This window comes from Anomaloglossus baeobatrachus, chromosome 4, assembly GCF_048569485.1.
Source record: "Anomaloglossus baeobatrachus isolate aAnoBae1 chromosome 4, aAnoBae1.hap1, whole genome shotgun sequence".
In the NCBI taxonomy this organism is placed as follows: domain Eukaryota; kingdom Metazoa; phylum Chordata; class Amphibia; order Anura; family Aromobatidae; genus Anomaloglossus; species Anomaloglossus baeobatrachus.
Window position 1 is genome coordinate 424007714 of NC_134356.1, and position 6000 is coordinate 424013713.

A 6000-nucleotide genomic window follows, 5' to 3' on the forward strand; every position below is an offset into this window, starting at 1 on the left:
ATGAGCCTAATGAGCGAGGGTCGGAAGCAAGTGACAGCAGCGGCAGAGACAACAGCGTTAGAGAAGATGAGTGTAGAAATTAATTTTATTTTACAGACACATGTTTTCTCCGGTAAGTGTCACACTGATGTCACATGGAGCACATCCATGCGGTCCGTGTGACACCCGTGCTGCCGGAAAAAAGACATGTCAATGTGTGGAGTACACAGACATACGTATGCTCCACACGGAAACATGGTCCATGTGAAAACACGCACGTGTGCGCAGATCCATTGATTTGAATACGTCTACGTGTGTCCATGTCTCTGGTACGTATGAAAATGGATCTCACACATACCGGAGACCAGAGACACGGATGTGTGGAAGAGGCCTAAAGAAGCAGAGCAATTACTAGGAAGATGGAACACCTGAGTAATCAGCACCTCCCAGAATCAGCATGGAAGCCTGCGCTGTAAATCAACTAGCTCTGGAGAATACAGCAGAGCATCTCCTAATGTGCAAGATGCTCTGCACAGAGTAATCGTGACAATCCCAGTTTGTTATTGGAGTTTAACATAAATGCATAAAGGCCATGTATCTAATGACCAGGATGCAATGTGTTGACTGCAGCAATACATCGTCATGAGGACACTGCTCTTTCAATTAAATCCAAAGGAGCAAAAGACTCACTTCAACTGCTTTTCTGACTACAGGCTGCCATTGGTAGATATTGTGGCGCCCCTGAGACTGGTCGCTACAGGGTATATCATTATATCCTTCCCAGTCAGGGAGAGGTTGGTCCGGTAAGTTTACACACATCTCACATCACCATATAGCAGGAAGAAGCAGTCACTAGGAAAGGGTTAACAATGTTTCTACACACACAGTTCCTGGCAGACGCCATGTGGCCCCCACTAGTTAGAACAAGAGTGGTTGCCATAGCAACTTGTAAAGGTGGGGGCATGGGCAGTGAGGAGTAGAAAACAAAGCAGTTTCACTTTTAGTCAGGCAGAACAGCTTGGACATGAGACAGAGCAGACGCACAGTGTGTAGCTCCCTGAGGGTTGCTGTCAGGCTCTCAGGGAGGCAGAACAGAGCTGTCTGGATGTAACACCATAGAGACAGCACAACCAAGTCAGGGCCAGTAACACCTAGAGAGATGGAACCCGGTACTTGTAATCGTGGACTAAAAGAGAGCAGTCACAAGAGCATGGGACTGAGCACAAGAGAGGTAAAGAGCCCTAGTTTGGGTGGCCGAGGTGCGGCAGCAGAGAGGGAGCCTGGGAGACGGGACAGAGGTCCGAGCCACGAGAGGCCCAGGCTGCTGGCCGTACAGGCCAAGACCGGGGGAGAGTACAGAGTTGTGCATGGAGGAGAAAGGATACAGATTACCAAACCGGATCCAGCCTCTGACCTGCCCGGGGCGACCAGAGTCTCTGATGGTGAGGACCAGCACCCCGAGTGTGATACCACCTGGGCCAGTAAATAAAGTGACTGGAATCCGCACCTGGTGACTCTGTGAGTAACTGCCGCCGCCCTGCACTCTGGTGCTCCCGTGGACTGCCACCCCCGTTCTCGCCAAGCTCCCAGGACTCCCTCTCCGCCCGTGGGGAGTGATACCATCCCGGCTGCACCTAATACCTGCCCTGGAGAAAGACTGTGCAACGGCGGCAAATTCTTCAACCCATACCACGGGTGGCGCTGCGAAGCATCCCCATTTCCCATCCAGTACTGCCCCTGGGAGAGGACTAGTCACAGGAAGGGTCAGCGGCAGAGGAGGCCAAGACCCCAGTCATCGCTGCAACCGGTGACATGCTTTCCAGGGGCCCGTCACCCTCCTTCCATCCTCATCTGTACTGGACACTTGTTTGTTTGTTGTTCGTTTTTCATGTAGCCGATGGGGTTATGCAACCGGACCAGGCCAATCACAGCTACCCCAAGGAACCACTGGCCCGCGGATGAGTACCCTAAGGCCCCGTGGGATGCTACGTTTTGGCACTGCGAGCACGAAACTCCACCCTACTGAAAGGAACCTGGATAATTACAGCTCCTTCAAGTTGGAGTTCCTGGCCTTAGTCTGGGCAGTAACAGAAAGGTTCAAGCACTACCTAGCAGCTGCCAAGTTCACATTATTAACAGACAACAATCCCCTGACCCATCTGGATACTGCGAAGATGGGTGCATTGGAACAGCACTGAGTCGCTCGACTAGCAAACTACTACTTTACCATCAAGTATCGAGCTGGACGTAAAAATGGTAATGCAGATGCCTTGTCCAGATTGACTCATCTTCCAGATGCTGGAGAAGATGAAGATGATCTTGAGGAAATTGAGCTGCCAGCCTTCTGACTCGCCCACCCCAGGGCTATGGGACACCCGGTGCCGGGCCGGACTAGTCCGGGGGTCGTCAGTGGTGGCGGGGCCCGACTCCGTGGCCCTGGTGGGTGTCAATTAAATATGGCTGGTGAATAAGGTTTATGGTTGTCGTGACGCCACCTGTGGTTTGTGGCTATTAAGCCGCCGCTGCTGCTGTATGGGGCCTCCGGGGCTGATGGTATGGCAGCTTGGATGGTCCTGCTCCCCACAGGTGGAGCGGTGCCCCGGGGCAACAGTTGGTGCTCGTGAGAGTCTATGGTGTGATGTTGTGTGAATAATACGGTGCAGGGCCGACAGGCAGTGAAAGAAACAGGCACAAACAGTAGTCTCTTTACCTTCTCCTCTTTTACTTGGCAAATGGTTAGTCCTGGGAGACCGTTACAGGTGGTAGAGGGCTCGGGCCAGCCTGGAAGTAACTGAGGTATCTTTTTGGCCAGATGAGTATGAGGCCTACTCCTGTTCTTTCCTTACTGTTATAGGACCCTGTTCTCTGGATTGGCAATGGCCCTCTTGCTGCTGGGACCTGTGGTTCATCCCTTTTTCTGTGTGGTAGGCTGCGCAGGCCCTCTCTGGTGCTTCTCTGCTGGAGTCCACACCGGGCCCTTGGGATGCAGCTGTACCTTCAGATTGCTTCTGGGCCAGGGGGCTTGCAGCTCTCCTGCCCTCCGGATTCGGCTACCAGGGAAGGATTTTACACCCTGGCAACCACAGACTCCGATGTCCGAATCTCTTCTGTGCCTCTCTGCTCCTCCTGCTTCACTGGGCCAAACTACTCCAGCTCCAGGCCCCAGTCCGCAGGACAGTACTACTCTGCGTCTGCTTTCTCTGCTTTCTCTCTACAGACTGGACTCTAACTCCTCCCTCCGGTCAGACTTGAGGAATGCTCCCTGGAACTCCAGGTTCAGAGCTCCCTCTGCTGGCCTGAGAGAGGATGGTGTTGGGTGTTGGTACCTACTGGCCAATAGACCTCCCAATTACCTCCAGGCTCAGCATCACCCTTGGAGGGGCAATGCTGTTGTGGCGACCAGGTCCTGGGGCGCCACACTTCCACCACCTGAGAGCATCTCAGTGTCAGCAAGTCCATCACAGATGGTCAGAGAAGGTTTTGCACCACTTACCACACCATCAATGGAAGAAGAATCAGGACAGCGACCCAGCTGTTGCACTGCTTAAGAAGCTCATCACTCACCCAGATTCTCATCCGGGGCCAGATGCATCCCCGGAAGCACAGAACTTGTGGAAAGAGAGAGTCCGGCTGTTCCTCTATCAGGATAAGCTGTGTAGGCGCTTCATCAACCCAAAGACACAAGAATTGGTCCAGAAGATAGTAGTGCTGAAGAGAGATGTCCCAATGGTACTAGAGGCATACCATAACAGAACAGGACACTTTGGATGGAAAATGCTTGAAGTTCTACTGCGTTAGAGGTTCTATTGGGTTGGCATGAGGAAAACCATTGAAAGCTGGTGCAGAAATTGTGGTCCTTGCAGTCTAAGAAGAAGAGACCATAGTAGTAAAAAAGGCACCGCTGCAACCCATCATCACCAAGCAGTCCTTGGAACTCATAGCACTGGACCATGTCAAATTGACAGAAGTGGCTATACTTATGCTTTGACCATGGTGGATCACTACTCTAGATTCCTTGTAGTAGTCCCAGTAAAGGATCTGACAGCACAGACAGCTGCAAGAACATTCCAAACTTACTTTTGCAGACCGCATAGTTATCCTGAGCAAGTATTGACAGATCAAGGTACCGCCTTTGAAGCAGAAATCTTTCAAGAATTCTGTAACTTGTATGGTTGCAAGAAAATCTGCACCGCACCTTACCATCTAAAAACCAATGGCATGTGTGAGAGGATGAACCAAATCGTGATTGAATTACTGAAAACCTTACCATTGGAAGAGAGGAATCTGTGGCCAGAAAAACTACCTGATCTTTTGGACATCTACAACAATATCCCTGTAAGTTCCACGAACTGTACGCCAGCATACCTCACGACAGCAAGACCAGGGAAGCTACCAATTGATCTTGAAATGGGAATTGAGACTCCAGAAACTAATTCACCAGATACTGATTGGGACTCTACTCACCAAGAATAATACAGAAAAGTCTAAGAATGTGTAGAAAAGAGTCTGCACCAAAGTAGAGAAAAACAAGAGCGAGAGTACAACAAAACTGCTCCAGCAGCATCTCTAACCTCTGGAGAAACTGTCTTAAAAAGAAAAAGAAGAACCCATAAACTTGATGATCAGTGGGAAGCTGAACTTTATACTGTGCTAACTTCCAACTTTGATAACAAAAAGACCTGTGTGATCAGCAAGGACAAAGGGAAGACCACAGCAACTGTCTTAAGAGATCACCTAAAGAAGTGTCCAGAGCAATTGAAGTCCAAGGAAGTGATCCCTTGTCAACCTCAACCACCTGCACAAAAGAAGATGATTCATACTGTACTCGAAGACTTTCCAGAAGACTGGCCTCAATATAATGGAGCCATAGTAGTACCCGTAATCATGTTTCCACAACCTGCAAAAACACCAAGGAGAAAGGAAGAAAATGTTCCAGTTCCAAAGGAATCTGCAAACGGTGAATCTGCCAATCCTATGGTAAGTCCTAGAACACACAGACAATTACCCAATTTACCTATGACACTTACATGTACACAGAGTACAGACACGAGAGAGACACTTGAAGTGCGTAGATCTAGTCGCAGTAACCTAGGTCAACCCCCATCGAGGTATGGAGAATGGGTATAAGAGAGTAAACTGTAACTTAAAAAAAGTAAGAAAAATGTCTTAATGTAAATAATCATTGAATGTTATGTGATAACTTGTTGACCCCACAGAGACTTTGATGTATGAACTTTTGGGTCATTATTTCAGTTTACAGGTTTGATAAATAAACATGGACCTGCTGTCACAGGACTGGTTGTGACAAAAACTTTGGCTGTAAATAGTTGCACAATTGTGCCAAAATCAGAGTACTACCTCACCAAAGGACCCTAATGGACACCACCACCAAGGAGAGGATGTTGGAGGAAAGGTCTGGGGTAGAGTAGGCCGAGACCTGGTCACTAATGGAACCAGTGACCTGCCTCCTTAGAAGGGTTCTGGATTCAGGACCTTTGGGTGGTGGGTGCTGGGGGGAATGCTCAAAAAGTTTTCAACGGTTCAAGTAATGCCTCCCCCGTGTGGGATGTATGTTAAATTATATTTTGATGTATGACATGTTTACAAAATTTAAAAAGAAAAATTGTACCTTATTATTTTTGCAGCCTGTGGACGTGCTGAGGTTAACCAAGGGGGAATGTAGCACCCTTGAGGTACCAGGTGCCACAAATGTAACCCGTGGAAATTCAAACCCTGGAATATCTGTGCCAGAATAAACACACCAGCACCTTCAAGCCACACACACAACCCCAACACCAAACTGGGAGACTGCCTAGTAACAGGTAAAAGGGGAGGGCACTGATTGGATAGTACCACCAGCCTGTAGGGAGAGATCCAGTGAGGGGGAGGGGCCAGTGGTCACTTGGAAAAGGCAGGAGGAAGAGTGTGCAGTCTGTCAGGAGAGTCTGTCAGAAGTGTGTCAGTCAGAGAATGAGGTGAAGAAGGAAATGAAGGAGAGGAGGAGAGGAGTAGTAGTCTGAA